Source organism: Mytilus edulis, chromosome 6 (genome assembly GCF_963676685.1).
Source record: "Mytilus edulis chromosome 6, xbMytEdul2.2, whole genome shotgun sequence".
Taxonomy (NCBI): domain Eukaryota; kingdom Metazoa; phylum Mollusca; class Bivalvia; order Mytilida; family Mytilidae; genus Mytilus; species Mytilus edulis.
This window is the reverse complement of record NC_092349.1, coordinates 73,307,985-73,320,463: the sequence shown is the minus strand read 5'-3', so window position 1 is coordinate 73,320,463 and position 12,479 is coordinate 73,307,985. Positions and strand designations below refer to the sequence as shown.

The 12,479-nt window shown below is 32.3% G+C and overlaps 1 protein-coding gene across 2 annotated transcripts in view; it reads right to left on the bottom strand.

Annotated features, from left to right (window-relative positions):
• The window catches only part of LOC139528375 (carbonic anhydrase 1-like), a 115,745-nt gene that overhangs the window by 18,799 nt on the left and 84,467 nt on the right, over nt 1-12,479 (bottom strand). The window lies entirely within an intron of this gene.

The following is a 12,479-nucleotide window of genomic DNA, read 5'->3' as shown; positions in this document are numbered from 1 at the left end:
AAAATGAAAATTTGTTTTATTCATCTTTATAATCTGTGTGAACTGTGCTATCTATAATACTAAAATTACGAGGTCCAATTTGTCAGCCGTCATCACATAAAAACGACGAATAAAAAAATTCAACTTTATATATAACTAATATAGTACAAAGGTGTAGATTAAAAATTACACCACTCCAGGCCCTTTTGTTTTCCACGTAATTAATATTGCCAATAATTAAGAAGTTCAGGGTCGAGTCTGATACCGATACCAATAGTATATTCACCTGTTACCGATTACCTTATCTGTACGTTCCGCATCTGACAGGCGCACCACCAAACGGTGTATTCAGGATTAATATGTTATATAGTATTACACGGGTCATAATCCTGAGTCATAATCACATGGTTGACATTACTTAATTGTCAAATTGTTACCTATTGTAGTATTTTAATCAGTTACACTTTCTAAGATAACAATACGAATTCTAAAAATCTGGACTAAAATAAGGCGTATAGGTACAGTTTTCAATTTGTTAGCGGGCATGACGTAAAACAGCGAATCAAAGAATTCAACTTTATTTATGACTAATATAGGACAATGCTGTTGACGGGTGTGTTCTAGTATATATTTAAGTCTTTGTAAACGTCAGGCAATTTAGAAGAATTTCAAATTTGACCGAAAAAAAACCAAACCAACTTAATCATCCAATTTGAAGTAGCGTTCATCTTGAGGTAGGAATGGTAGCTTTTTCGTTTCTGTGTGTCTGGTAATTCGAGTAATCTCCAGATAACTTTTGGTTAGAATGATAGCAAATTACGGAGTTAGTTCCCCTCAATTGGTAATTTCTAGTGCATTTCAACCAAATATATCTTGAATTACCAGAACAGGAAAAGGAAATGAATGTTATATTTGTGCACTATTATACATTGTATTATTATTTATTCATTTTTTTTCTCGTCTTGAATAAGTACAATGTTTTTTAAAAATACCGCTAGTCGGCATTTCATTTTTGAAATAGAATGCAGTATGTTTTTATGGAAATTAGAAAGCCAAGCTCCAATGTATTACGCTAGAATATATTCATGACTAGAATTTCAGTTGATTGATCTTTTACTGCTGCTGATTTTGTTTCCCTTTTTTTTCTTTTGTTATTGTTGATAGTTTCTCTTTGTATCATGCTTTTTACCCCAACAACACAGACATGGGTAAAAATCGTAATTCAAACTCCAGTACCTATTTAAGAATTGTACTTTATTTAAGAAATAATTGATGCCAGCTATACTTTATTGTAGTTTTAACATGGGTAGGCATTATATTCGTGATTATTTTTGCCAGAGTGATAATCAATTATTTCGATTATGATTAGGTCATTTACGGTAATTTCTATGTTCCCTGTGTATAAGTGTACAGTATTTGTGTAGGCTCTTCCATCAACCTCCCTGTCGATTTGTATCCAACTAGTTCAAACCAGTTTAATTTCGCAAAGTTGTTTTTCTAAAATTCAAAATTGAAACAGAAATTAACAAATTTATTAACTAAAACGATATTTGTGTCACAATATAACAGAAAAGTTATAATTCAACCGTCTTTTCGTTTGAAGTCAATTTCTGACACGCACATTTTCAAGTCAGTTGTCAATAGCGGTGGACGCACAAGGAGAATCGGTAGGTCTATAGTTACTAAATTAATCGTAAATGTTCCGCCGGTTATGGAAGCATTGGTAAATATGTTCATATCTGATAGAGGATTCCTTGATAAAGTTGTGCTGACATTCAAAACTTGGCAGGAGGGGCCCTTTGACAGAGATTCATTTATACTTGCGGTTGTCTAAATAATTACGACGTCTGGCAAGGCTATCTTAATTTTTTTTCTGGGACGCCTTCCTAAGACGGCGTCCCAGAAAAAAAATAAAATAGCATTGTTGAGTTCCAGAAAAAAATTAAAATAGCCTTGTGGCGTCCCAGAAAAAAAATTAAAATAGCCTTGCCAGACGTCATAATTATTTGGACTATACTTGCGGTAGCTACACCCTGTAAAGTTGATGAAAGTGCACGCCATTGTGCATCTGAAGATTTAAAATGCTGTATTACATGATGATTAAAATTAAAACTGAGTGACAATCTTGTTGTATTTGTAAAATGCATTGGAAGCTTCGGTGGTATATTGGTAATTACGCCTATTTTTTTAAATAGGAGAATGGGGTTCGATTCCCTGCTAGGGTCAATCCATTTTATCATAAATATGAAACAGTTTTGTCATTTCAGTACAACAGTTATAATAACCTATACTTTATTTTATATTTATTGTCAGATCATATGTTTCAATGAAATTATTATATACATGCCTTTTTAACAGGATAGATGAAACGTGTTTTTCAGAGGGAGGGGTTTTGAAGTTAGAACAGCCAATATGAACGTTGCGGTATCTAGGTCAAACATATCAATTTCGAATTGTAACACATTGTTGTCATTGTAAAAGTATTAGTAACAAAATGTGTATCATTTTAGTGTTTGAAAGTGTTTTAAGTTAATGAAATACATTAAATGCATACCAATTTAATGAAATTCATTTTTCTGCCGTAGTCAATATACGCATGTGAAAACTAATTTTATTGGATAACAGAGCATGTTTTTTTTACAAAGCTAAAGCATACTTATTTGTACATGTTGTCTTGCCGCAAGTTATTATTTTTTCAGTGGGTAATCTAGTGACAAAACATTACCTCCCTTGAAAACTAAAAACTGGATCTCGTCAATGAGAAAAGCAGGCTATAGAACTTTTATGTAAATTTGATTTTAATATTGATATGCGAATAAATTGCTCGCGTATCAACCTAAATTATTTTTTTTACTGGCTGAATGCTATATATGTTTTGAGCACGAACGACGCACAATTTCCATGTAGTTTACTTACAATTCAGTGTTTTATATTTTTCGTGGTTTTTTTTTTTCGAAAGCAACATTTATTTAACATGTTTATAATATCCGGGTTTTTCAACAAATGCTCCGGTTTCTTTTTTTTAATGAAAATGTGATAAGAAAAAAGACATTCTTGGGCTTAAAAAACTACTTATTCTAGAGTTTGTAAATGTATATAAAACTGCAAAGGACAACGTTATATATTCTTAATAAGTTACAAAAGCATATTACAAATGTACTTTGTTGATCAAATTTAACTCATTTCAATTTAATGATAATCCCTATTCTGAACTATTCTGAAAACATTTTGCCATAACCTTGCAGTATTAAGATATATAAGAAATCACTGTGTCCTTTTTAAAACGGTCTATAGAACCATGGGTATTACATCTATGATAGAACCGAGTACAGGGACTCATAATCTTTTCCACTTCATTTCATGCTACCTTTGTTTTTACAGTCAAGAATATTTTATGAATGATATATATGACCGTGACATAGGAGCAAGAAAACTAAGAAAAAACAGTAAAAAATTTTAAAAACTAAATGTTAACCCAAATATTAAAAGAGCACCCCCCTCCCCAAACAAAATAATAAATTGAAAAATAAAAGAATATTATTTGAATTGAATGGAATATTTAATGAAAAATGAAAACAACACTTCATTCGTCCGAAGCGCTTTTCTGGATTACCTTCACACGTAACGCTCAAAGTCAAATATTTGAAAACCAAGGATGTGTAAGAACCGAAATATTTGCAGACATATGACCAAAAGCACCTAATAAATAGCCAAATTAATCTAAGTTCAACTTTGCTTGAAACCTTAGGCTCTTTATAATTTTTAAATTTGTAAACCGACAATGTTGAATTATTGATTGTTGGTTTCTTGAACGTGCAGTGAAAAATATTTCATGCATTTTCATGACGAGAACAAATCAACAATAAATCCAATGGGTAGGTCCCGTAACAGAGGACGTTCGGGATGAAGGTTGGGAAATTTAGACTGTCACTGAAAACGAGGGTATATTGGATATTGACAGAAATGTTGCCTTGCAACAGACCCCCTTACGGAACCCTCAAAGTACTGTTGCAATGGTTCTTAACGTGTAGTGGTGTAGTGAGCGTGACATTCTATCTACACGTCCCATTCTGATCAGAGGTGGCTGCGTACTTGAAGCAAGAGTTTTACTACCGGTCGGAAGAGGACCTAAATGACCATATTTCTATTCCCCAGTCCCCATTGGAGGTAAACAATTTTGAAAAGGTTTTTTATAAATCATGCCAGCACTAAATTACTGACTACTGAGCTGATGTTAAACGCGGGGACTTATCCAATGTATTTAAAAAAAACAACGAAATATACAATCTGTAAGCTTTAAAACTATCTTTTAGAAATGATAAAAAAATTAAAAATGTGTATATAATATGAGTACACCTATTAAATACATGAAATATACATTGTAAATTTTTATTCTTTGTGTTTATGATGAAAATGAAGTACGGTGGTGCTTTATTTCTGTGTGACCTCTTCGCGTAGGAGCATTTGAACATTATTCTAGATTTCAATTTCTAGAACGATTAAACATGTTACCATCAAGATAAATAGTAAATGAAACACTTATGATGTCCTTTCTGTTAAAAAAACACACATTTACCCGCGTTACACAATATGTGTACGTACGTCTCAATCCAACATGTCTGAACTCGCACAAAGTTTAAAATTGAGAATTGAAGTGTTTGTTTTACATCACGAAATATTTACTGTATGAATCCATATCTGTACGCTAACATGAAGATCTCTGAATACAAATAAACGATGCCTTTTAACGAAATGAACGTATTAATATAGCATTATCAAACTGATTATGCATTTTTCGTGCTTTGCAAAGAACTTTATTTTAACCTTTTTCATTGTTTTTTAAACGTGAATGCAGTGATATATTAAAGTTTAAGCAATAGGAATTTTGTTTTTCACTCGATAAAACACGGACGCACTAGAAAAAACACGGACATATAAAAATGAATTTACTATGCAAAATGTCTTTTTCTATGAAAAAAACAAGATATTTTTGTAAAGTGTCTGTAATCTTAGTATATAAAGATTCAGTGTAAGCATTTCCGTTGACATTTGCATTGGTATGTGAGTAAAAATGGCTGTAATCTATATTTTGGAATAAAGCACACAAGACTAAATTAAACGTTTATAAAATAAAATAATTGAGGGTTGATAATATATTTTTATCACAAATACTATGTTATCTTCTATGCTCATGTATATAAGGTTCTAATTTTGTGTCGTTGTTCTCCTCTTATATTTAATGCGTTTCCATCAGTTTTTAGTTTGTTTCCCCGATTTTGTTTTTTGTCCATGGATTTATGAGTTTTGAACAGCGGTATACTACTGTTGCCTTTATTTCTAACATCTTTTTAAACGTTTTACAAGAAAGGAAGTCTGTTTGTTTACATTTTTGATCATACTCACTCGAAAAAAAGAGAAAATGACTGAAAATAAAAACCACCCCAACCGGAGACTAAACCTACTGTGAAATACATGTACAAAAAACCAGATCACTTATTCTCAATATTGTCAAATGAAGTAAGATTACACAGATAACCTATTTTGTAAAGATATTTTCTTTTTTTATCTTAATTTGCACAGTCACATCTTTAAATCTTGTATTTACGAAAAGACAATATTACTATATTGAAAGTTCACGCGGCAACAATGAGCGGATTGGCGTATTCTAAAACTTAGATGTGTAAAATGGGTATATTTTGGGAAATTGTTACATGCTAAAGATTATGTGGAACACTCCGAAAATTGTTGACTTGAAAGAGCTTTAGATTTTGTAAGTACATGATTTTTTCCATTTTTTTATTAATATGCTGCAAAGGTTAACAGTTAAAAAACAAGCTTCTAATGCATATATCAAGATAAATAATGAAATTAAAACATTGTGCATTTGTTTGTATATTTCAAATATCACAGTTTAACAAATACTTTCTTTAAAATGTATACGTACGATTGTTGTTTAGAAATAACTTTTAAGCAGTATGGTCATCGGCATTGTTGTGCTATTGCTTTTGTCAACTTTTTTTTATAAGAGACTATAGAACACACCCGCGGGTCCCTGACTGAATTAAAGTACCCATGCCTTATTTTTGGCCTTGATTTTTAGTATGGTCATCTGATAAAGGTGGAAGAAAACAGACTTGTTAAATAGTGTCCTAGAGTTTAATAATATAAATTCAAACAACTGCTAGAAGAATTCCAGGTTCTCCTGATAGAAAGGGTTTACAGAAGACAACAGGTAACGGAAACTACATGCGACATATACTAATGGTATCGGTATCGGATTCGACCCGGAACTTGTTAATTATTGGTATTATTGATTATGTAGAAAACAAAAAGGCCTGGAATGGTGTAATTTTTAACAACACCATTGTCCTATATAAGTTATATATAAGGTTGAATTATTTGATTCGTCGTTTTAACGTTATACCGGCTAACAAATTGGGCCTCGTTATTTTAGAAGTGTAGATACTTTTCAATTGCTCTTGCGTCATCAGTTTTCCCACAGTAAACGCCTAAATAGAGCTCTATTTTGACCAGGTTTGGGAAATCTATTTATATCACACCCAAAATGTATGAGAAAGACATCGTTTACCGAACCAAAAATCTTTTGGAAAGTTAGAAACGTCCATTGATGTAAAATTTGACAAAAACATGTGTGATTTACAAATGTGTATCCAGATGCCCTGGATACGTGTAAATTTTTCAAACCACATTTTAATCGTATGATATATACTTTTCAATACTAATTTTCCAACAGGATTTGACAACTTTATAATTCTGATTATTTGTTCAAAACAAATACAGACCATACCTCTTTGGTCTATTTATTTTTGCGTAAATAACTATTTCTTACATTTTCAGAAAACATTTCGTTGTAATGCAACCACCTTTCACACAGCTGACTATTTTACAAGCGATAGTTGAATATCTGAACCTCATTTTTTGCCCGGTCGTAAAAATATCGTGCGGGGCAATTTTTGTAAAAATTATATCAGAGTTAAGAAATATTTTCAATTCTGACGAGTAATATTGTGTGTGTGGTTTTTTTTTTTATAGAGAAAACAACATTTTTGTAACAGTTTTATCCTTACTTCAAAACATGACCCATTTTTTGCAACATCTGTTAGATGTTTTTGAGTATCTGATTTGATGGTTTTTTCAAATCAAAATCATATCTAGTACTTTCAAGTTCATAACGCAATAAAAACATATATTGTTATTACTGAATTATTCTGGATTTTTTGCATTTTTACGCACTCATGAATATTCCAACGCAATTACGGAATTCATTTTCGCTGTAATCACTTCTTTACCTGTTTATCATAATGTCAATTTATCATAAATATGCATGATTCACATGCACAGTTGAACTATACTTTCGCTAAAATTGTTTCGAAGATTGATATTGCCTTACTAATTGCATTCAATAAAAAATATAGCATTTTATAATGATATTTTAAGAAGTATTATTTTGAAAAATAAATGGGATCCATAGATAGAAAACTCTTTACGGGAATGACTCAAGGATTTTTCCGGACAAAGTCTAACTGGATATATTGTTCTGTCAAACTACCCTCTCCCATCCCTGCCACTTAAAAGGACAGAAACTCTAACGTTATATCGTTATTCAAGTATTTATAGAAGAGCGGTTAAGTTTTAAAGCTGTAAAGGGAAAAGCAACTCCTCTTTGAACTTTGACTCAGCGAAAGAATGAAGTTTATATAAGGCGTATTCATGAATATATAAAAAGATCGAGGAAGCATCAATTGATAGGATCCAAATGATAAAACATGTCAGAACTGATGATCTGAACACTGTGTCAACACCTGATTGTGATGAAGATCTCGTACTACATAAAGCTGTCGGTATTTTACATAATTAAACTGGCGATCTCGTCATACTTTTAGTTACATAGTGTGCTTGTGATTTAATACGATATATATGGGGTCAGTTAATACAATATGGAGTGATAAAGAAGCTAGAATCCCCATATGGAATTGAATGACCCATGTAGATTGTATTAGGTCAGTAGCACACTATGTAACGAATCTATATTTCCGACTATCTTAACATGTGGTAATAAGACTAGTGGCCTTTCAAAGAGTCCAAGTCTTTAATACTTAGTATTTAGAACCTACATGCATTGGTCTATACATAAACAAATGCCAACAATAACAATTTGTTAGCTATACATGATTCGGTTGATTGTCATGAGCTCTATGTTACTAACAACGAGCTGAGATGATTTCTTACTAGCGTAGCAGCTCATGATATTGACAAGATGGAACATATGTTCCTCAATGTATTATATCGTGTCCTGGGGAAGTTAGCCTCATTCAAGGCAGAGCCACGGCCGACACTCGGCTAACCGAGGGATTGGTCGGTTAATCTATATTGAGTATGCGGCTATATCGGCAGTGGGTCTGTTAATCGGGTTGGCTATACGTCTGTTAAGAGTAAAACGAACAATTTAATGTTAAACTCGATCAAATATACAGATTTTTGGCATATTATAAGAATTAAATCAAAAAAAGAAAAGTGTCTGACAAAATGATATCTATCAAAGAACATTTTCCACCTTTAAAAATATTTCATAGTCTGCGCAGTTTTCAGTAAAAGTAAAAGGCGTCGCGCAAGTATGTAGTATTTATGATTACACGCATAGCAATTTTTTAATAAAAGGCGAAACAAACAATTTTAGATATCATTTAAAAGACACAAAATACTACTTTGGTTCTTAAATATAAATTGACATTAGTAAATATTTCATAATTGTAATATAACGTGAGTAATACCACGTTTTAGTGAAAATTATGTGAATAAAGTCTGTTAATGGGTTGGACAATTGAAATTATGTCAGTTAAGAGTTATTTAGCCACGAAAATAGTTGTGCTACCTTTATATTTTCCCATTGAAAATGTTAAAAATGAGATGTTCTTGAGTAAAAAAAAATATTGTAAGGGTTCCGCGGAACCCAGTGTCTCGCCTACTTTTGCTGTAAATCGCAGGCTCAACAAAAATGAGGAAAAAAATCAATAAAAATATTCCTCTTGATACTATCTTATGATTGTAAGAAGCTTCTGTCCAAGTTTAGTAAAAATTTAGGATAGTGAATGAATCTAATAAATGTTTTGAAAACTTTAACTGCAGACTGTATGTAATGTTAACTGGAAGAAAATCTAAGTCCATTTAAAAGTAAAATACAGAATAAATGGAGTTATCTTTTTACAATATTTACTTCTGGATACTATCTTATGATCATAAATAAGCTTCTGTCCAAGTTTGGTACAAACCCAGGATAGTTTAAGAAAGTTATTAAATTTTTAAAAACTTTAACCACAGAGTGAATGTAATGTTTCCCCGCAGAAAAACTAAGTCCATTCAAAAGTAAAATACGGAAAAAAATGGATTTATTTAATTACAAAATTCACTTCTCGATACTATCTTATGATCATAAATAAACTTCTGTCCATGTTTGGTACAAACTAAGGATAGTTTAAGAAAAGTTATTAAAACTTTAAAAACTTTAACCACAGAGTGAATGTAATGTTTCCCCGCAGAACAAACTAAGTCCATGATTTACAAGTAAAATACGGAAAAAATGGAATTTTATTTTTATAAAATTTACTTCTGGATACTATCTTAATATGATCATAAACAAGCTTCGGTCCAAGGTTGTTAGAAATCCAGTATAGTTCAAGAAAGGTATTAAAATTTCAAAAACTTTAACCACAGAGTGAATATTTGTGGACGCCGCCACACCGACGACGACTGAATGTAGGATCGCTTAGTCTCGCTTTTTCGACTAAAGTCGAAGGCTCGACAAAAAATAATAATACGATGCAACACTATCCTTCCAGTAAAAGCATTTTTATTTTGACTTTCTTTGCTTTTTACTCAAGAGTGTGTCACTTCAATATAGCGTGATCTGGGTTGGTCGCTGGAATATGCATGAATTTATTATTAACGATTTCAATCAGCCTTAATTTTTGTGTCTAGCATGTTCTCAAATCCGATTGAACGTGTCTTTCTAATACTACGCAGGGTACATATATAACGTGTTGTCGTTTTCATATGCACATGACATTTGTCACTGGACGTTTAGGTGGTACCCAACACTACAGGGAGATAACTCTGTAAAGTCAGTGATACGTTTTAATTACGTTGTGTTACAAGTAAAGGGAATAATAAGCTTCTCGAAGATCAAAATTGGTGTTCGTCAAACTGCTATATAACCAGTTAATTTTTCTGACAAAACGGTTGGTTCAAATTTTTTGAAATTTTTATATTTCTGTTAAAGGTTCCAATTAAATACCGTTTGTCAAAATTTTATCCAAATTAAACGAACCACATTGATTTCAGTGAAAGTGTTCGGTACCACCTTAATCCTAATTCCTCAGCATCATCCAATTGTTTTTTTTTTCTTGTATTACTTAATCATCTGTTGTTTACAAATCATTCTAAAGAAGTAAATGGAAAGGAGCGAATGCAGCTACATTTGGTTGTATTTAAATTTAATTCATTTTATTCCGTTTATAGTTCCTTTTCTACATATGTGCAGAGAAGAACTGCAGGTGTCCACATGTAAACGTCAAGCATTTGTCACCAATATGAGTACATCGCAATCCGTTACTGTTTCAACACCCAGGGGGGTTTCATGTCTTTATTCTTAAACAATTTGTTTTCTTCTCTTTTTTAGCAATGCATCACTCTCTACTGTCCTTATCTTTTATTTTGTATTCTGTATCTCCATCCAGATTCTCGTGTATACCATGAGGGTACGGATTGGGGGGGGGGGGGGGGGGGGGGGTGTTGTTTATTTCTGTATTCTTTAAATGGTTATGTTACTTTTCTCTACATTTTATTTATCTTACCCATTATTCTTTCTCTATTCTTTATATTTAGGCATCCCAATATACTGATGTTTAGTTACATTACGACGTTAATCTCTGATTTATATACTGGTTACCAATGTAGATGACAAATTGGTGTCATTCATGACAATTAAACAGAATCCACATGATATATGCGACCATTCTCGGATAAAATCAATTTTACTTTAATTTAACACTTTTTGAAACCATTTTTATCAATTTTCAATATCCATTGCCTACATTGTTATTGTTCATGTGTTTTGTTCCGTATATTTTATATTCCATTGCTCATGTTTTGTTTCCGTATATATTTTATGTTCCATTGCTCAAGTGTTGTTTCCGTATATTTTAGCCGCTCGTCTTGAGCCTACCAAATGAACACACCATAAAGTAATAAAATTATACTTTTATTGTCATTCATAACTCTTAACAGACTAATTAACAGACCGGGTTTTATACATCCGACCCATTAACAGACCAGGTTTTTAATAAAGATTGATTTATGTCACCAAAATACAGATTTTCGTGTAGATTTTTCACAAAATGATATCAATTTGGTTAACACTCATAATGCCTGTCTTTTTTCGATGTTCAAAATAGTGCATGCAAGTAAATTCAACCCAAGTGTCATTTTGTGTACATTTTGTGTGTGTAAAATGTGTATAAATTTACTGATGAGTAATTTGCCTTTTCATTTTATAGATCGTAAATAGAAGCTAGAAAAATAATAATTACACCACTGGATTCAGTACATTGAATAGTTTTGTCAGACACAAATATTTTTTATGATAAACATATATTTAAAAGGTTATACAATGAAACATTCTGAGTTTTCAATGATTTTCTCGATAACACCTGATTAACAGACTTTAGCCAACCCGATTAACAGACCCACTGCCGATATAGCCGCATACTCAATATATATTAACCGACCAATCTCTCGGTTAGCCGAGTGTCGGCCGTGAGAGCAGGCAATGTTTAAATTCATACGGAAACAACAGGAGTCGATTTCACAAAAAAACTTACGATTAAGATTGATCGTAAGTTACTAAGTATACTGAATTGTTCATGACTTACGATCAATCTTAGTCTTAAGTATTTTTTGTGAAACTGTCTCCAGATGGTAAAGATACGTTCCATGTAATGGCTATGGCGGTGTTTCAGGTTCAGTCTTTGTCTCCTACCAATTGCAATGAAGCATATTGAATAATATGAAGATCATACGTAGCCAAGTACGTTCCCTTCCAGTGACAGAGGACGCGTCTGCTCTGGTCAGTTGTCTAATTAACGCAAAAAGTCAGACACACAGTAGGCCAGTTCAGTGCAGCAATGCAAAAGAGATGAAGCTTGGTTACTGTTGATAAAAACACACATGATGAAAGTAGACCTGCAACTATCAATCGGCATGAACATCATGTCAACAACTTAATCAGTCATTTGCAGGAGTCAATAGTGAACCCATTATATATTTAACAACATCCTCGTGGGTTGGTCAATATAGCAAGTGGCCTTATAGCACCAAAATTAGTCTAGGAATTCCGTTTGAAGGCAATTGACAGGGGAACTGCAATGACCAAAATGTTTGTTGATTTTATCTTGTCTGAAGGTATGTCTGAAAGCTTCTGAGAA